This window comes from Triticum aestivum, chromosome 5D, assembly GCF_018294505.1.
Source record: "Triticum aestivum cultivar Chinese Spring chromosome 5D, IWGSC CS RefSeq v2.1, whole genome shotgun sequence".
Taxonomy (NCBI): Eukaryota; Viridiplantae; Streptophyta; class Magnoliopsida; order Poales; family Poaceae; genus Triticum; species Triticum aestivum.
This window is the reverse complement of record NC_057808.1, coordinates 21,911,168-21,933,180: the sequence shown is the minus strand read 5'-3', so window position 1 is coordinate 21,933,180 and position 22,013 is coordinate 21,911,168. Positions and strand designations below refer to the sequence as shown.

The 22,013-nt window shown below is 41.5% G+C and overlaps 2 pseudogenes; one reads left to right on the top strand and one right to left on the bottom strand.

The window, feature by feature from the left end:
- Positions 1–5,221: 5,221 nt before the first annotated feature.
- LOC123120154 (lysine-specific demethylase JMJ25-like) lies at positions 5,222–11,517 on the top strand (annotated as a pseudogene).
- A 6,693-nt stretch (positions 11,518–18,210) lies between these two features.
- Positions 18,211–21,761, bottom strand: LOC123124132 (SNF2 domain-containing protein CLASSY 3-like; annotated as a pseudogene).
- Between the last annotated feature and the right edge of the window lie 252 nt (positions 21,762–22,013).

Genomic DNA, 22,013 nt, shown 5'->3' with positions numbered 1-22,013 from the left:
GCCCTAGGTCTTAGTGAGCAAGCAAGTTGGATGCACACCCACTTAGTTTCTTTTATTGAGCTTTCATATATTTATAGCTCTAGTGCATCCGTTGCATGGCAATCCCTACTCCTTGCATTAACATCAATCGATGGGCATCTCCATAGTTCATTGATTAGCCTCGTTGATGTGAGACTTTCTCCTTTTTTGTCTTCTCCACATAACCCCCATCATCATATTCTATTCCACCCATAGTGCTATATGCATGGCTCACGCTCATGTATTGCGTGAAGGTTGAAAAAGTTTGAGATTAGTAAAGTATGAAACAATTGCTTGGCTTGTCATCGGGGTTGTGCATGATGAGAGCATTTTTGTGTGACGAAAATGGAGCATGACTAAACTATATGATTTTGTAGGGATGAACTTTCTTTGGCCATGTTATTTTGAGAAGACATAATTGCTTAGTTAGTATGCTTGAAGTATTATTATTTTTATGTCAATATTGAACTTTTATCTTGAATCTTTCGGATCTGAATATTCATACCACAATTAAGAAGAATTACATTGAAATTATGCCAAGTAGCATTCGACATAAAAAATTCTATTTTTATCATTTACCTACTCGAGGACGAGCAAGAATTAAGCTTGGGGATGCTTGATACGTCTCCAATGTATCTATAAATTTTGATTGCTCCATGCTATATTATCTTCTGTTTTGGACATTATTGGGCTTTATTATACACTTTTATATTATTTTGGGGACTAACCTATTAACCGGAGGCCTAGCCCAGAATTGCTGTATTTTGCCTATTTCAGAGTTTCGCAGAAAAAGAATATCAAACGGAGTCCAAACGGAATGAAACCTTCGGGAACGTGATTTTCGGAACGAATGTGATCCAGAGGACTTGGACCCTACGTCAAGACATCAAACAGGAGGCCACGAGGTAGGGGGCGCGCCTACCCCCCCCCCCAGGCGCGCCCTCCACCCTCGTGGCCCCCCTGTTGCTCCACCGACGTACTCCTTCCTCCTATATATACCTACGTACCCCCAAACTACCAGATAGGGAGCCAAAAACCTAATTCCACCGCCGCAACCTTCTGTACCCGTGAGATCCCATCTTGGGGCCTGTTCCGGAGCTCCGCCGGAGGGGGCATCGATCACGGAGGGCTTCTACATCAACACCATAGCCTCTCCGATGTTGTGTGAGTAGTTTACCTCAGACCTTTGGGTCCATAGTTATTAGCTAGATGGCTTCTTCTCTCTTTTTGGATCTCAATACAATGTTCTCCCCCTCTCTTGTGGAGATCTATTCGATGTAAACTTCTTTTGCGATGTGTTTGTTGAGACCGATAAATTGTGGGTTTATGATCAAGTTTATCTATGCACAACATTTGAATCTTCTGAATTCTTTTATGTATGATTGGTTATCTTTGCAAGTCTCTTCGAATTATCAGTTTGGTTTGGCCTACTAGATTGATCTTTCTTGCAATGGGAGAAGTGCTTAGCTTTGGGTTCAATCTTGCGGTGTCCTTTCCAGTGATAGTAGGGGCAGCAAGGCACGTATTGTATTGTTGCCATCGAGGATAACAGGATGGGGTTTATATCATATTGCATGAGTTTATCCCTCTACATCATGTCATCTTGCTTCAAGCGTTACTCTGTTCTTATGAACTTAATACTCTAGATGCATGCTGGATAGTGGTCGATGTGTGGAATAATAGTAGTAGTTGCAGGCAGGAGTCGGTCTACTTGTCTCGGACGTGATGCCTGTATACATGATCATACCTAGATATTCTCATAACTATGCTCAATTCTTTCAATTGCTCAACAGTAATTTGTTCACCCACCGTAATACTTATGCTCATGAGAGAAGCCACTAGTGAAACCTATGGCCCCCGGGTCTATTTTCCATCATATTAATCTCCCGACAACAAGCTATTTCTGGCGTTGTTTTTATTTTGTTTTCTTTACTTTGCATCTTTATCATAAAAATACCAAAAATATTATCTTATCATATCTATCAGGTCTCACTCTCGTAAGTGAGCATGTAGGGATTGACAACCCCTTATCACGTTGGTTGCGAGGATTTATTGTTTGTGTAGGTGCGAGGGACTCCTGCGTGGCCTCCTACTGGATTGATACCTTGGTTCTCAAAAACTGAGGGAAATACTTATGCTACTTTGCTGCATCACCCTTTCCTCTTCAAGGGAAGACCAACGCAGTGCTCAAGAGGTAGCAACGTCCCACTTGATTGTATTGATGTATGTGTATGACAATTATAGAGTTGATCTACCACGAGATCAGATGAACTAAACCCTAGCTGGGTATGGTAGTAATGGTCCCCCCACGGGCTAAACCCTCTGGTTTATATAGACACCAGGGGTACCTAGGGTTACATATGGTCGGTCATCGTTAGAGGATAAACATGTCGGTTTCGCTAACAAGACTTGGGGGATACACCAAGTCTTTGGAGATCTCCTTCCACGGTGCGGGGTCTCATGCAGTCTGGCCCTCCTTTGATGAATCAAGCGGGGCCCACCAGTACGGTCCATGAGAGATAGGCTGGCAGCTCGAGGACCCCTTAGTCTAGGACACTCTCAGAGGTTCCGAGTACGACAACGCCATTTCCACGACATGAGTCATCTATGCTACTACGTCGGTCTCATTCAGTGGTGCTCAATGAAGGGCAGACATCTCAGGAACATGACACGTCCTTTGGCTTGGGTTCAATGCCCAAGGAGAATTTTTACCGGACATCATCCCATACACATGGCATTCCTCAAGGTGAGGGATCTCAGCCCCTATCTCTCCATCGAGGGATCCTTATGTAATAATTGACGTAGCTGTTAAAGTTTGATGACTAGTATCACGTATCTAGTGAACTTGATGTTGATATGCTTCATGCATGACATTAGGGTCCGAGTGTCATGATTTCATATCTAAACCAAATGTGTTTTCATGGATATTTATGTGTTGGGATCATATCTGCAAGTTGTATGCAACTATTATTATTCTGAACCAGAGAACTCGAAGTGACAATAATTGGGGTATCAAAGTAAATGATTGTAACTTGATTATTACAAGCTCATTGGTTACTAATGCTTTGCTTCGATTTGTAAAAGGAGTGCCTTAGTTACCCTTGATGTTCATTACAATCTTGCGGAAAATGCGAGGGTAGGACCGAAAATGTTGTGCAAGATCTTATTGCAAGCACGTACGACTGTGTACAGAACACATGTCTGCATGAGTTGATGATTTGACTACTATCATCGTATGTTACCGCTATTACATAATTGATTTTATCCGTACAACGCCCCATTATCCATCCTCATGCCTACATTTATATCATTGTTGCTATGTTTACGATTGGTATCAGACTCGGAGTTAGATACCCATTAGCTAATATTTTTCTCTTGTTTAGCAGCTTGAGTATGTCTCGGAAGATTTTTCTTTTCTCTTTATGTGCATATCTCTCTTTCTCTCTTTTTTGCTTTCTATTCTTGGGGATCCATTTCTTTCCCTGAGAGGCTTGGGGGACAAAATGCAAAAAAGTCTTCAGATTGTCCACAATTGTGACACTTTATTTCTCTAAGACTTGTCCTTTTGCCTTCATACCATGACCTTGAACCATCATATCTTGAGTTTGAGTAGCGTTGCTCATTGCTTTTAAATTTTCGCTTTGGTCAGTGAGTATGCCCTCATGAAGGTTGAGCACGATCAATATGTGGTTCCTCAGTGTCTAGCTAAAAATTCTAGAATTGGTTGTAGATTTGCATCTTTCGCCCCATTTGTTGCGCAAGGTGTGAGATTGCATTTGACATGTAGTATTAGATGTAATCCTATCATAGAGGAGTAACACTCGGATGTTTTGCTTGTAAAAAAGAAGTTTTGCTTGTAAAAAGGAAGTTTTGCTCATGGCATCATAAGCTAAACCCTATTCCTCGACGATGATGAGTTATTTGATCACATGAACATGCACAATTAATCCGCGTGTTCGCTGCATCACCACCCCAGACAGCAGCCACTGATGCATGGAGGTTGCAGTCGCACGCACGTTGAGCCCACACAAGCCACACACATTGTCTTTCCATCGTCGCCGCCGCCTCATGGCGAGTGGTGGGGCCAGGGGGACCAACGGGGGCCCTAGTCCTCGCTAACACCTTAGATTTGTTGCTAATAATCTCATGAACGGCCCAAATTTTAATATATACTAGATAATTATCTGTGCATTGCAACGGCTGCAAATATTCTACAGCATGTTAGCCCACGATTACCTTTCATATTATTGTGATTGTCTAATTAGTTATTTATCAAATTATGTCCGTGATATAACTACCTAAATAAATTTTAAGATTCTTTTTGGTGATGAATTAGTAAGAACTTTTTTCTTGAACACGGTACAGAGCAGATACTCATACATACGCACATACACTCTTCCATATGAAAGCACACACACCCTATCCTATGAGTACTTCCGACAGATTGATCTCGCACATCATCATCTTGAGATTGACGAAGTCACCACAGACGCGTAGTCGACGGGAATATCTCGTCCCGCTGAACACACATCGCCGGATGGCCTGTAATAAATCTAGGTAAATGATAGCACCAATGTTATGTCTGGACTTGAACACTGGTGGGCAGAGGAGATCACTGTCCTCGTAACCATCCAACCACAGGTTGGTTCTCGACATAGTAAGAAGTTAATGTCTTTCCAAAGAAAAACTAATTTTATCTGGTAATTAAATAAAATATTAGAGGAAAAGGAAAATGTCTACGAAGGACGAGCTGGACCAGAGAACCTTAAGTAATTTTTATTAAGTATATATAAGGAGTGAATCTACACTTAAAATAAGTCTATATTCATCCGTGTGTAGTTCGTACTTAAATCCCTAAAAAGACTTATATTTAGAAAGGGAGTAATTTGCATTTCCAAAATAAAAAGATCATAATTTGAACTTTTAGTGCACCCGGTTGTGTCACGTAGAGTTGTCCCCAACGGTCATTCGACGTGAGACAGCCACATCCGATGCGCAAAGAAGAAGGGAGTAATGGTGCGGGGCCCATTAGCCGCGTGGCCCCTCACGCAGCGAGGCATACGCCCATGCGCTCGCCGTCCACGTTTACCTATAAATACCCTCGCACAGAGACTGGGAAAAGCACAGCAGGCACACCCATCGATCAGTCGCGAGGAATAGAGTGAGAGAGCAGATCATCGTGTGTTTTTGTGCAAGGGAAGTGATGGCATCTTGCAAGCTCGCCGGCCGGACATGTGTGGAGGACGCGTCCCCGGCGCCGGAGGAGGAGGCAAGGACGCTGCGGTTTGGGAGGAAACGGTTCAGCCAGGTGGCGTCAGATCTTGCGCCGGCGGACGGCGTAAACATGGTGAAGAAGGTGAGGTTTCTTTCTGGTTTTTGCTTGTTTCATCGATCTGCGTCTGCATGAAGGGATAAGTTGGGTGCTAGGCTGCTAGCTTAATTACTTGTGTCTGCCGGTGGCGCAGCAGAAGAGGGGAAGGCCGGGACGGCCGGGCGAGATCCACGAGGCTGAAGGGTCCGGCTCCGGCGAGCTGGAGAGAGGGGGGATCCTCCTCGTGTTCGCTAGTGAAGGTGAGGCGATGGATTGGCAAACTTGGTTTTCATTTCACCTAGCCGTGGTGGCCATTTCATTAACTATACTTGTTTTGTGGTGCAGATCCCGGAGGTCAGCGTCCATATCCTGGAGGCTGAGATCTCCAACGGAAGGAGAGCCACACGTAGAAGCGCCCGCGCGGACATGATGAGGAAGAAGGCGGCGCCAACCCCATACAGAGAAGCTGTACCACGCAGGGTGACACGCAGCGGCTCCAAGATGATGAAGGCGGCCGTGGGCATGGAGGCGGGCGGCAAGACCCCGGCGGCGGCGGACGTCGGCGCCCGCAACGTGAGTACAGACTGAAACATCCATGTTCCCGGCCCGTCCGTCCGTGTTTCTTTCCATTCTCAGCGTGGCCGGCATTTCATGTGTTTTTGGAAGCTAGTTAATTAATCGTCTAATATAACTTTCCATAATACTTTGCATTCAGGAGCAGCCGCCACCGTGTGACCGCGACGAGGGGACATACTCTAGTGCCGCCTGCGCCAACAAGCACAGGTACGTACCATGTCGCCTGGCCCTGGCTATCTAGCGATCGATCCATCACAATATATAGCTAGCTTAGCTTCTCGTGCATGTACACCTGTCGTCTCATTGTTATAAAATTAATTGATATGTAATTGGTCGATGTATTCTTAATTCTAGCTTCGTACGTAGGTGTGAAGGGCTCTCAGAGTGCCAAATCTGCAAGGAAAGGAATGCACGCTACTTGTTGCATTACCTTCTTCCGTGCTTGTCAGATATGAATAAGGAGCAGCTAGCTGAGAGGCAGATCGAGGCCAAGATGACAGGTGAATACGTAGATATATTATGACGAACATCATGAACAGTCTACTAGTGTACCACCAGCATGAATAGTCTACTATTGTACCACCAGCAGCCCGGGACTTCAGATCTATATATTATAAGCCGCTTGTTAATCTTTTGTGCTAATTAATCTCTTTTTACTTATTCCCACAAATTCACAGGGGTGTCATGATACCATCTACGCATAGAACCAGCCGTGTTCGACAAAGATGACAGGGTCTACTGGTACGCCTTGATCCTACCTAAATCATAATTCTACCAGTAGATTCCGTCGATCCAATCTTTAATGTAATGTGTGCATTACATTTCTTTTCTTTGTAGCAATAATTGCGACACATCAATTTACGATCTCCATAGAAGGTGCCCAGACCCGGAGTGCGGCTACGAGCTATGCGTCCTCTACTGCAAGGAGCTCCGCGAGAACAACCTCCGAGGCTGTTGTGAGGAGATGGAGGACGATTACCCGGACAATGGACCCGACTACTTGCATGGAGGCAATCCACAGACGTGCTCCTCGTCGGCAGGCAAAGGTCAAGACATTGCAAGACAATCAAAGAAACTTAAAATAGCTAAGTGGGTAGCGAACGTAGCTGCCAACGGTGGCAGCATCCCTTGCCCTCCCGCCGAGCTCGGGGGCTGCGGCCGCCTGACTCTTGAACTGAGACGGCTTTTCCCGGAGGACTGGCTTACACATCTCGAGGCAGAAGCCACAACGTACAAACTCTTCTTGCCCGCTTCTGATGTGGCAAGTGCCGATGATGCATGTAGCTTCCTTTGCAGTTTGTCTATGGAGAAAAGGAGAGCTGCGTCCAGGGATAACTCAAATGATAATTGGCTGTATTACCCGGTGTCAGACGCTGCAAAGCCGGATGACCTCAAGTACTTCCAGAAACATTGGGTGAGGGGAGAGCCAGTCGTTGTTCGAGGCATCCATGTGGTCTCAGATACATAGTGATGATAGGGCTTCAGATATTGTGAACGTGAAGGCTATCGATTGCCTTAGTGGCTGTGAGGTGAGCAGCATTTTTCTCCTTTTATCACTAGATTTGCATGATATAGTACTCCCTCCGATTGTCTAAATCAGTCTTAAAATATACTATTTGCACTAATACATCGAAATAACATACATAATTAAATCTCAAACAATAGTTCTCAGTTCTTGGAATTAACACAATACTAGAGTTCCAATAGAGAGTCCCTAGCTAGCTGAAAAAAGCAACAGATCGAACATATAAAGGGTTCAGTGCCTTCTATATATCTATTTATATCACATGCAATTGGGTTCACGCCCTTTAAGTATGTTTTTCCGTCCTTATGAAAAGATGAAGAGGAAAAGTTAATTTGTTTAAGCTTCTTTCTCAGCTTGAAATACCCAATACCGACTTCTTCAAAGGGTACTACAAAGGTCGAAGTTATGGTAATGGTTGGCCAGAGATGCTCAAACTGAAGGATTGACCTACTTCAAATCAATTTGAAGATCTCTTACCAAACCATGCAGAAATGTATACGACTTCATTACCTCTCCAACCATACACCAACCCGAATTTTGGCTCCCTTAATATTGCAACTTTCCTTCCTAACGACGTCCACAAGGTTGATTTGGGCCCAAGATCATACATAGCATATGGTATTTCACAAGAACTTGAACGAGGAGATTCTTTTACAAAGCTTCACTGTGACATGACTGATGCGGTAAGTGAGATAGATAAGTGTCTACAACTATAACCGAAAGAATTCCTCCATTCTGTAATTCATTTGAAATTAGTATGCATTATTTATTATTCTGTGTGAAATAGCCATCCTACTGCCTACTAGCTAGTTGATTTATCCAATTTTAATGTTTTGTTCTAATATTAGGTGCATGTACTGATGCATACTGCCAAGGTTCCCGCTTATTGGAGGCAAGAAAGTGCCATCACTGATCTGAAATTAAAGCATATGGCCCAAGACAAAAATGAATTATGCAGTGATGAAATAGACAGGGATGGCTATGCAAAACACAATACATCACCTGAACATATGGAGTGTCAAGAGGGCGCTCTCGGGGATATATTTAGAAGAGAGGATGTCCCAAAATTGAATGAATATTTAACAAAGCACTCAAAAGAGTTTCATCATATACATTGTGTTCAAGTCAGAAAGGTTGGTACTTTTGGTAACAGAAGTACATGTACTCCCTATCATCTATCTTATTTACTTCCGATTTCATATCTTGCTGTAGGTGTATAACCCAATGCACGACGAAACGTTTTATCTGACGGAACACCACAAGAGGAAGCTTAAACTTGAATTTGGTGAGCCATACTACCTGCACAATCTCACTCAATACGTTAGAAGTTTCTAATAAAAGTGAACTAAAGTCTTATACTTATATCTTTCCAAATTGCTAATGCGTTTCAGGAGTAGAGCCTTGGACTATAGTACAAAAGCTTGGAGAAGCTGTTTTCATACCAGCCGCTTGTCCACATCAAGTACGTAATCTTCAGGTATATATCTCCTGAACACACTATAGATATAGACATGATCATATTTGACGGCAAAAAACTGGTTTATTATTTCTGTAACATGTAACTGATTGTGTTCTTCTATTACTTTTCTAGTCTTGTACCAAGATTGCTCTAGACTTTGTTTCCCCTGAGAATGTTAGACAATGTATGATGCTGAACGAAGATTTCCGCTTATTACCCAAAGACCACAGATCAAAGGAAGACAAACTATAGGTAAAACTTTTTACATGAATATGTTAACCCTATGTTTTGGTGCAAACATAGTTAATTGAATTATGTTCCAGAACACAAACTCAATCCTTTTGGGCTCTCTGATTACATGCTTCTTGATCGAGATCTGTACTTGCATGTGTCTTTGCTTGCGGAACTGTGATAAACATATTATGTACAAAATGCAGGTCAAGAAGATGATCGTATATGCTGTTAATCGTGCCGTTCAGACCTTGAAAGACGATCTGAATCATTTTTTCCCGGAAAGGAGTGACTCTGCACGAAGCCCTTTATTATCAGATTTGCAGTTCCTGCTAGACAATTTGTAACATGCTTTCTCCTTGAGGCAGCAAAATTAATTTTCTTTGAATGAAGATGTAAACTAGGAGGAAAAGTGCTTACAGGTCACATCCAGCCGCTGCAGAAAGTAGTGGTCAAACATATTTAGTATAGCATTTATTTGAGGCACTTGGAGCTAAATTTAAATATTAAGACGGAGATTTGAATTATGTACTCTTCATTTTGTAGACACTGTGTTGCAGTTGCTTCGTGGACCATGGCAGGCAAGATTCCTAGAAGCCATGTTTTCAATTAATTTCAACAACTCTATTTTTAAATAGCTTAGTTATTCATTTTTATTTCTGTAATATAATCCTAGGAGGTTGCTGGACAAAGAAATGAGACATAATCATATTGGTTATTTTTTAAGGAAGACAGTAGGGTTTCTCTGTTGTGTATTTTTTTTACAAGTTTGTATATGAAAAAAAGTACAACGTAAAGGGCCGGTCAGCTTGGGCTAATCTTGTTGCATGAGTTGTCATTTGTAATCGTCATAGAGATATATGGACCCATGTTGCTTATTTTCAGTCTTGGTGCTCTTCCATTGCCCCATTTCCATATGTTTTCAGCATCTTAACACTTACCACCATGAACAAAATGATTTTGTGGCACCGGTTACTAACACCTAGAAACATCCTGGAGGTTTCGTGAACGAATTTATGTGCAACAATAATATGCTCTCCAAAAGTTTACCAAACATCAATTAGCGGACATAGCACAACCATGACTCTTTGGTAAAACTCCCAGTGCACAATTTGCATGAAAATGTGTTCTTCCAAAGTTTACCAACCCTGAAAAAGCCATCCCTTGGTGCCTCTACGTTGGCGGATGACCTGGCAGCCAATCATGCATGAACGTCGGTTGTTAGAGCCTTTAGATAAGAGAGGACAGCAATTCCCAGTTGGAGCATGAGGGAAGACGAGTCGCAAGATCACTCAACTTGTAGGTGTCGTTGAGGAGGCAACAGATGATAGGGAAGTGAGAGTATAGGGAGGTACAATATGCAGGTAAAGAAGATGGTTGTACATGTTGTTAATCATGCTGTTGAGACCTTGAAACACGACCTCAAACAGTTTTTCCTAGAGAGCAGTGGCCCGGAACGAAGCCCTTGATTAACAAATTTGTAGGTCTTACGAGACAATTTGTGACATGCTTTCTCCTTGATGCAACAAAATTACATTTCTTTGAACTGTGAAGTAAACTAGGAGGAAAAGTGGCTGCAGATCACATCCAGGTGCTGCACAAAATAGTGGTTAAATTATTTAATATAGAATATATTGAGGCGCTTGGAGCTAGAATTATTTCATAGTAATATTAAGATAGACATTTGAGTTATGTATGCTTCATTTTGTAAACACATTTTTGCGATTGCTTCGTGGCAGGGAAGGACTCCTAGAAGCCATGTTGCCTTGATAATTTCGACAACGCTATCTTGAATAACTTAGTTAATCAAAATGTAATTATCTAAGATAATCATAGGAGGCTGTGGGATTGAAGAAACCAGCTATAATTTCATGTTTTTTTAAGGAAGATAGTTGCACTAGTAGAAAACGGGACATTAGTCCCGGTTCGTAAGTGCTAGCTGACAGGCTGATCGAGGCCAAGATGACAGGTGAATCCGTGTATATATTATGACGAACATCATGAAAAGTTGACCATTGTACCACCACCAGCCGGAGACTTGGGATCTATATATTATCAGCCGCATGTTAATTTTCTGTGCTAATTAATATCGTTTTACTTATTCCCACAAATTCCCAGGGGTGTCATTATACCATCTAAGCATAGAACAAGCCTCGTTCGACAAAGACGACAGGGTCTACAGGTACGTCTTGATCCTATGTAAATCATGATGTCTAGCAGTAAATTCCATCTGTCCAATCTTTAATGTAAATGTGTGCATTACATTTTTTTTCTTTTCTTTGCACCAACAATTGGGACACATCAATTTACGATCTCCATAGATGGTGCCCAGACCCGGAGTGCGGCTACGAGCTATGCGTCCTCTGCTGCAAGGAGCTCCCTGAGAACAACCTCTGAGGCTGCTGTGAGGCGATGGAGGACTATTACCCGGATAATGGACCCGACTACTTGCACGGTGGCAACCAACACTCGTGCTTCTCATCAGGAGGCGAACATCAAAATATTACAAGAGAGGGAAAGAAAGTTACAAAAACTAAGTCGGTGGCTAACGTAGCTGCCAATGGTGGAAGCATCTCTTGCCCTCCCACCAAGCTCGGGGGCTGCGGCCGCCAGGGTCTTGAGCAGAGGCGGCTCTTCCAGGAGGACTGGCTTACCCGTCTTGAGGCAGAAGCTACAACATTCAAACTCTTCTTGCCCTCTGCTGATGTGGCAGGTGCAGATGATGCATGGAGCTGTTGTTTGTCTAGGGAGAAAAGGATAGCTGCTTCCAGGGAGTACTCAGTTGATAATAGGCTATATTACCCGGTGTCAGATGCTGCAAAGCCGGATGATCTCAAGCACTTTCAGAAACACTGGGTGAGGGGAGAGTCAGTGGTTGTTCGAGGCATCCTAGATAAAATGTTAGGTTTGAGCTGGGAGCCACGGACCATGTGGTCTCAGAAACATGACGACCGCGGGGCTTTAGATCTGGTGAACGTGAAGGCTTTTGATTGTCTTAGTTGTTGTGAGGTGAGCAGCATTCTTCTCCTTTTAACACTAGATCTATATGATATACTACTCCCTCCGATTATCTAAATCTGCCTTAAAAAATACTATTTGCATAAATACATGGAAATCACATACATGATTATATCTCCAACAATAGTTCTCAGTTCTTGGAATTAATACAATACCAGAGTCCTGCCTTTTATTAAAGAGTCCCTAGCTAGTTGAGAAAAGCAACAAATTGAACATATAAAGGGATCAATGCCTTTTTACAATTGAGTCCAACCATTAAGTATGCTTTCTCATTCTTATGAAAAGCTGAAGAGGAAAAGTTAATTTTCTTAAGCTTCTTTTTCAAGTTCAAATACCCAATATTGTGTTGGCGCAGGTCCCGACTGCCGCTGTTAGACGAACTACTTTCTCACGAACTTCCAGACCTATACTTTTGGCCACGGCAACGCACACGTCTTAGAACTATAAGCAGGCAAGCAAACAACTGGATTGATTTTCACGTGAGCTAGCTTCAACGCTGTAGCACGTATGTATCAATCGGCCGGGGACTTGATGGATTAGAAATCTTTCACCAAAACACAATACGCAGAGGACCATATAGGTCCTGATTTTTCTTTATATTGATTTGAACTAACGGTACAAAGATTACAAGGGGTAGTGTATATATAGGAGTAAAGCTAACTAGCCTAACCCAATACGACTCGGTGTCCTGTTCACGTCCGAGCCAGATTGTGACTACGTGGTTAATTCTAACAATCATCCCCCTAAACACCACGTCACCATATTACAACTCGGACGTCGATCCTTCTTCGTATCTTCAAAAACTTCTCTCGGTCCAAAGTCTTGGTTAGCATATCTATCATCTGATCATTGGTGTAAATGTAGTTGACTTTCCCTTTTTCCATGCAGTCCTTTATGTAGTGATACACCGTATTAATGTGCTTGCTTCTATCATGGCGTGCTGGATCTTCACGTAGAAAAAATTAAGACTTGCTATCAACATTAAGTACCACTTGTTGGATCTCGATCCATGAGATCACTGTGTAACCTTCCTAGCCACACACCTTGATACTCCCCAGCGGACATTGCAATATACTTTATTGCATCAACTGCGGGTACTTTACTCTTATTGCTCAGCTCAAGACGAAGTTTCATTGAAGCGTCAATTGGATTGCAATCTTTCATGCCATGACTTTCAAGTACCTTCCTTTTGTATGCCTCCTCGCATAGTGTGATCCCCTCCGTCTTTTGATCTACCTCTATCCTGGGGTAGTAGGTTAAAAGACCGAGACAATCCATCTTGAAAAGATCTTTCATTTGTAGCTTGAATTTTACAATCACTTCTTCATCTGCTCCGGTAATTAATAGGTCATCGATGTAGATGCCAACTAGTAGACGATCCTTTCCTTCAACTCGTTTGTACATTGGATGCTCTAGTGTGGCTTTCTCAAATCCAAGAGAAATCAAAGTTTGATCATGTTCGATGTTCCATGCCTGAGGGTCTTGTTGTAGCCCGTACAACACTTTGTGTAGCTTCAGTACCTTGTGTTCTTCTCCCTCTTTGATGAAGCCCGGTGACTAATTCACATACACATCTTTTTCTAACTCGTCGTTCAAAAATGCGGATTTTACATCCATGTGATGTATCTTCCATGATTCCTGAGCCGCAAGAGCGATGAGCAATCTCTCTGAGTCCATCTTTGAAACGGGAACGAAAACTTCTTCGAAATCCACATCTTTCTCTTGTACGTCCTCTTTGGATACTAGCCTCGCTATGTGCTAAATCTTCTTTTCCTGACGATGTAGGACCTCTCATACTGACAAAAACCAGGGTGCAAATTGGTACCACTCTAATTTTCACATAAAGTAGACCGTATGTGTTGGACAATCCCAAATTCTTTAAATTTTCTAGATCTCTCAATATCACCATGTCGCCTCTTCTTCAAGCCAACATCCAACAAGCCGACCTGCTTCGACTCGTCAGCTGACATGGAGGCTTTGACCCCTCGGCTGGACCGGGGGCTTCGCCTCTTCTTCATGCCAACATACAACACGCCGACCTGCTTTGACTTGTTAGTTGAACGTGCCGCCTCTTCTTCAAGACAACATCCAAACAGCCAAAATTTCAAAGACGTACATGGAATTTAGACATTTTGAAAAGCACGACTTCATTTTTACAAAAGTGGATGATACATTTTGACCAAAATAAAGCTGTACTTTTTCTTCAGGTTGTTCTCGTGCAGGAGTCGGGTCCGTTGTCCAGGTAATCATTTTCCATCTCCCGGCGATAGACAACGGGCAACTCGAGTCAGGCTCTCAGCACCTTCTACGCACATTGTAGATTGAAGTGTAGCAATTGTTGTTGGGAAGGATGAAAAAGTGTGAAGCACACATGACATACATCAAACATTGTGTTGATGCCTTCTAAAAAACCAAAACAGACAAATTGGACTGATGGAATATGATGTCGGTATATATGACATACATACAATCTGCACATGCCAGCAGTCCCCTTAGGTCTGAGACATCCAGCCTGTTCTATCCCAGAATGAAAAATAATACACTTGTCAATTTGGAAATGAACAGAGATCGACCATAACAAATATAAAGCTAGAACATTAGAAATGTGAACACAAGATGAGAGCGCCGCGTCATCTATATGGTCGGACTTGTGTGAGCCTAGCTATAGCTATGGGCTGGTGCATGGAGTGTGTGTGTGCACTCCTTACGGCATGAGCAATGGAAGCACCTGAATGGTGCTGCCCCATTTTCCAGATAGGTATAAAAATTGTAGGGATGCCATTTTCAAAAAAATTCACCTAAAGGAGGCATACCGCATATACGATCTCAATTTAGAATTTCTATTTTCAATACCTTGCAAATAATTTTACTTCCTTTGTCGAAGAATCGCTAAATTCAGAATTTGATAGAACGCGTGCTTGTCCACAAATGATATAAAAGGATAAGTACCACAAACAAATATGGAAATGGCAACATTCTGATCTTAGAAACTCCCACTTACCAGAAATCTATAAGTTCTATTGTTACTACGATGGGAGTATATTCACAAAAATCTCTTTCAGATTTTCATCTTCTGTCATTCCAAAATCTTGTCGATGGAAATAAATTCTGATGACGGGTTGCACTCCCAAGGCTGTGGCTCACTTGAAAACAACAATTTGGACATTTGCTCCTTCTTAGCTTGTATATCATATTTGCCCTCTCTTGTGTTCCTTCTCCGATTAGATTGTATGTATGGACAATCTTTTGCTGACCAATCCGATATGCACGTCCAATCGCTGCCTTTAAACAGAAGGGTTGCACACAACATCGAGGAGCGCCACACGCGATGCTCCAAACAGGGTGATACCTTCTCCACACACCTTGGTCCATGCAAGCATCACCTTAGCCTCACTCTCCATATAATTGAAGTCAACCATCAAGGCCTTGCGGGTTTTAACAGAGACATTTCCACTCATATACGGGAGCTCGTTGTGTTTAGTCCAGCTGAACTCTTTCCTCGGCTGTTCCATGATCAAGTCCAATGGTTCAAGAAACTGGCTAAACAAAAGCACTCGCTCTTTTAAAGCTTCAGTACGGGAAATTTCCTCTTTGCCGAGTGTTACGCTCTTTCCCGAGTGCAATATGTTAGGCAGTCGACAATAGTATCTTTGCTTAGTTCCTACCAAAGAAGTAATCGGCAGAAATTAAAACTCGGCAAACAGGTACTTTGCCAGTTATCGTCAATGAAACGCTCGGTAAAACAACAAAACTTGGCAACTAGGGTGTTGCCGAGTGCTAAACTCGGAAAAAGGGAGTCTTTGCTGAGTGTCCCACTCAGCAAAAGGGGGTCTTAGCTACAATGCATTGTTTTGGCTGTAGCAGTTGCATACGACCTCGGTTGAAGATGCTTCAAAAATCAAAATTGTTCATTTTGATGAGACTGATAATTTTATGTCGACAATTTTACATTTGATGCCATATTATTTACACTTTTTTGCATGAAAAATTTGGTCTCAAATGACCGACGCAATGACCATATTCATTCCATAGTTTATGATAATGTGGTGAACATGGCATATAGGTGAATCTTTCCATTACAAACAATGTTGCCAAATAGAGTTTTGAACTTTTGTAAAAAAATATCATTTTCTATTTATTAAGTATCAAAAATGTGTATTCTTTGTGAGGCAATTACAAAAATAGGGTGCAAAATGGCTCTATCCCAATTTTCACATGAAGAAGACCATATTTGATGGACAACTACCAAGTGTTATTGATTTTCTAGGTCTCTATTTACTTTCGCACATTTAAATCACTTTATGCTGATTTCCCCAAAGTAATTCAATTTGAACTGCAATTTTGCGATAGCTCTGTGCTAGAAATTAGCAAACAACATTTTTAGGTACACAAGTTGTCATTATATCGAAGAACCACTTATAGTTTGGAAATGTTCAACTCCTTGCTATAATGCCGGTCATTTTGACACCTTTTGAGGAAATGAAAGAAAATGAATAAAAGTTTAAAAACTACAATCCTTTCGCATGGACTCCTTTTATATGTACTAATTGTGAGGAAAAATGCCTAACTTACATTACGACAATTTTGAAATAAAGTCCTTCACAAAATGGGGTATGAAGTATGGAAATTCATGACTTTCAAGCAAAACGATTAAGGTGAGGACCATATTCATTGCATAGTTTACGATAATGTGGTGAACTCGGATATATAGGTGCAAATTGGCATTGCAAACAATGTTGCCAAATAGTGTTTTCAACTTTTTAAACAACAAAATCATTTATATTTTCTATGTGTCAAAAATGGGTATTATTTAAGCATGTACAAACACCAGGGTGCAAATTGGTACCACTCTAATTTTCACATAAAGTAGATCATATGTATTGGACAATCCCAAATTCTATAAATTTTCTAGATCTCTCAATATATCCATGTCGCCTCTTCTTCAAGCCAACATCCAACATGCCGACCTGCTTCGACTCGTCAGCTGACATGGAGGCTTTGACCCCTCGACTGGACCGGGGGCTTCGACTCGTCAGCTGACCATGCCGCCTCTTCTTCAGGCGAACATACAACACGCCGACCTACTTCGACTCATTACCTGACCGTGCCGCATCTTCTTCAAGACAACATCCAAAAAGCCAAAATTTTGAAGACGTGCATGGAATTTACACAATTTGAGAAGCACGACTTCATTTTTACAAAAGTGGATGATACATTTTGACCAAAATAAAGCTGAACTTTTTCTTTGGGTTGTTCTCGTGCAGGAGTCGGGTCCATTGTCCGGGTAATCATTTTCCATCTCCTGGTGATAGACAATAGGCAACTCGAGTCAGGCTCTCAGAACCTTCTACGCACATTGTTGATTGATGTGTAGCAATTGTTGTTGGGAACGACGAAGAAGTGTCAAACACACATGACATACATCAAAAATTGTGTTGATGCCTTCTAAAAAAACCAAAACAAACAAATTGGACTGATGGAATATGATACCAGTATTCATGACATGCATCGAATCAAGACGTGCCAGCAGACACCTTAGGTCTGAGGCATCCAGCCTGTTCTATCCCAGATTGAAAAATAATACACTTGTCAATTTGGAAATGAACAGAGATCAACCATAACAAATATAAAGCTAGAACATTAGAAATGTGAACACAAGATGAGAGCGCCTCAACATTTATATGGTCAGACTTGTGCGAACCTAGCAATAGCTATGGGCAGATCCATGGAGTGTCTGTGTGTGCACTCCTTACGGCATGAGCAATGGAAGCACCTGAATGGTGCTGCCCCATCTTCCAGATAGGTATAAAAATTGTAGCGGTGCCATTTTCAAAAAAATTTCACCCAAAGGAGGCGGACAACATACACGATCTCAATTTAGAATTTCTATTGTCAAGACCTTACAAATAATTTTACTTCTTTTGTTCAAGAATCCATAAATTCGGAATTTGATAGAACGCATGCTTGTCCACAAATGATATAAAAGGATAAGAACCACAAACAAATATGTAAATTGCAACATTATGATCTTAGAAGCTCCCACTTAACAGAGATCTATAAGTTCTATTGTTACTACGATGGAAGTATATTCACCAAAATCTCTTTCAGATTTTCATCTTCTATCATTTGTTCCAAAATCCTGTCAATGGAAATAAATTCTGATGACGGGTTGCACTCCGCAGGCCGTGGCTCACTAGAAAACAAAAATTTGGACTTTTGCTCCTTCTTAGCTTGTATATCATATTTGCCCTTCTCTTGTGTTCCTTCTCCGATTAGATTGTTTGTATGGACAATCTTTTGCTGACCAATTCGATATGCACGTCCAATCGCCTGCCTTTGGACAGAAGGGTTGCACACAACATCGAGGAGCACCACACGCGACGCTCCAAAGAGGGTGATACCTTCTCCACACACCTTGGTCCAAGCAAGCATCACCTTGGCCTTGCTCTCCATATCATTGAAGTCCACCATCAAGGCCTTGCAGGTTTTAACAGAGACATTTCCACTCATATACATGAGCTCATTGTGTTAGTCCAGTTGAACTCTTTCCTCGGCTGTTCCATGATCAAGTCCAATGGTTCAAGAAACTGGCTAAACACAAGCACTCGCTCTTTTAAAGCTTCACTACTGGAATTTTTGTCTTTGCCGAGTGTTAGGCTCTTTCCCGAGTGCAATATGTTAGGCAGTCGGCAATACTATCTTTGCCGAGTTCCTACCAAAGAAGTAATCGACAGAAATAAAAACTCGGCAAACAGGTACTTTGCCTAGTATCATCAATGAAACGTTCGGTAAAACAACAAAACTCGGCAACCAGGGTGTTGCCGAGTGCTAAACTCAGAAAAAGGGAGTCTTTGCCAAGTGTCCCACTCGGCAAAAAGGGGTCTTAGCTACAATGCATTGTTTTGGCTATAGCAGTTGCATACGACCTCGGATGAAGATGCTTCAAAAATCAAAGTTGTTCATTTTGATGAGATTGATAATTTTATGTCGACAATTTTACATTTGATGCCATATTATTTAAACATTTCCATTAAAAATTTGGTCTCAAATGACCAATGCAATGACTATATTCATTCCATAGTTTATGATACTGTGGTGAAATTGGGCATATAGGTGAATCTTTCCATTACAAACAATGTTGCCAAATAGAGTTTTGAACTTTTTGTACAAAAATATCATTTTCTATTTTATAAGTATCAAAATTGTGTATTTTTTGTGAGGAAATTACAAAAACCAGGGTGCAAAATGGCTCTATCCCAATTTTCACATGAAGTAGACCATATTTGATGGACAACTACCAAGTGTTATTGATTTTCTAGGTCTCTAGTTACTTTCGCACATTTAAATTACTTTATGCTGATTTCCCGAAAGTAATTCAATTTGAACTAAATTGTGTGATTGCACTGTCCTGAAAATTAGCAAACAACACTTTTAGGTACACAAGTAGTAATTATATCGAAGAACCACTTATAGTTTGGAAATTTTCAACTCCTTGCTATAATTCCGGTCATTTTGACCCCTTTTGAAAAATGAAAGAAAATGAATAAAAGTTCAAAAACTGCAATCCTTTCGCATGGACTCCTTTTATATGTACTATTTGTGAGGAAAAATGCCTAACTTACATTACGACAATTTTGGAAAAAAAAATCCTTCACAAAATGGCCCATGAAGTATATATGGAAATTCATGACTTTCAAGCCAAACGATTATGGTTAGGACCAAATTCATTGCATAGTTTATAATAATGTGGTGAACTCGGATATATAGGTGCATATTGGCATTGCAAACAATGTTGCAAAATAGAGTTTTCAACTTTTTATACAATAAAATCATTTTCTATTTTCTATGTGTCAAAAATGGGTATTTTTTTGTGAAGCATGTACAAACACCAGGGTGCAAATTGGTACCACTCAAATTTTCACATAAAGTAGACCGTATGTAATGGACAATTCCCAAGTTCTATAAATTTTCTAGATCTCTCAATATCACCATGTTGCCTCTTCTTCAAGCCAACATCCAACATGCCGACCTGCTTCGACTCGTCAGCTGACATGGAGGCTTTGACCCCTCGGCTGGACCGGTGGCTTCGACTCTTCAGCTGACCGTGCCGCCTCTTCTTCAAGCCAACATACAACACGCCGACCTGATTCGACTCGTTAGCTGACCGTGCCGCCTCTTCTTCAAGACAACATCCAAAAAGCCAAAATTTCGAAGACGTACATGGAATTTACATATTTTGAAAAGCACGACTTCATTTTTACAGAAGTGGATGATACATTTTGACCAAAATAAAGCTGAACTTTTTCTTCAGGTTGTTCTCGTGCAGGAGTCGGGTCCATTGTCCGGGTAATCATTTTCCATCTCCCGGTGATAGACAACGGGAAACTCGAGTCAGGCTCTCAGCACCTTCTACGCACATTGTGGATTGACGTGTAGCAATTGTTGTTGGGAAGGTTGAAAAAGTGTCAAGCACACATGACATACATCAAACATTGTGTTGATGCCTTCTAAAAAAACAAAACAAACAAATTGGACTGATGTTATATGATATCGGTATTCATGACATACATCGAATCAAGACATGCCAGCAGACCCCTTAGGTCTGAGGCATCCAGCCTGTTCTATCCCAGATTGAGAAATAATACACTTGTCAATTTGGAAATGAACAGAGATCGACCATAACAAATATAAAGCTAGAACATTAGAAATGTGAACACAAGATGAGAGCGCCTCATCATTTATATGGTCAGACTTGTGCGAACCTAGCTATAGCTATGGGCTGATGCATGGAGTGTGTGTGTGTGCACTCCTTACGGCATGAGCAATGGAAGCACCTGAATGGTGCTGCCCCATCTTCCAGATAGGTATAAATATTGTAGAGCTGCCATTTTCAAATTTGTTTCACCCAAAGGAGGCGTACCACATACGCGTTCTCAATTTAGAATTTCTATTGTCAAGACCTTACAAATAATTTTACTTCTTTTGTTCAAGAATCCATAAATTCAGAATTTGATAGAACGCGTGCTTGTCCACAAATGATATAAAAGGATAAGAACCACAAACAAATATGGAAATTGCAACATTATGATCTCAGAAGCTCCCACTTACCAGAGATCTATAAGTTCTATTGTTACTACGATGGGAGTATATTCACAGAAATCTCTTTCAGATTTTCATCTTCTGTCATTTGTTCCAAAATCCTATCAATGGAAATAAATTCTGATGATGGGTTGCACTCCACAGGCCGTGGCTCACTTGAAAAAAAAATTGGACATTGTCTACTTCTTAGCTTCTATATCATATTTGCCCTTCTCTTGTGTTCCTTCTCCAATTAGATTGTTTGTCTGGACAATGTTTTGCTAACCAATTCGATATGCACGTCCAATCGCCTGCCTTTGGACAGAAGGATTGCACACAACATCGAGGAGCACCAGACACGACGCTCCAAAGAAGGTGATACCTTCTCCACACACCTTTGTCCATGCAAGCATCACCTTGGCCTCGCTCTCCATATCATTGAAGTCCACCATCAAGGCCTTGCGGGTTTTAACAGAGACATTTACACTCATATACATGAGCTCGTTGCGTTTAGTCCAGTTGAACTCTTTCCTCGACTGTTCCATGATCAAGTCCAATGGTTCAAGAAACTCGCTAAACACAAGAACTCGCTCTTTTAAAGCTTCACTACTGGAATTTTCGTCTTGGCCGATTGTTAGGCTCTTTCCCGAGTGCAATATGTTAGGCAGTCGGCAATAGTATCTTTGCCGAGTTCCTACCAAAGAAGTAATCGGCAGAAATAAAAACTATGCAAATACGTACTTTGCCGTGTATCGTCAATGAAACGCTCGGTAAAACAACAAACCTCGGCAACCAGG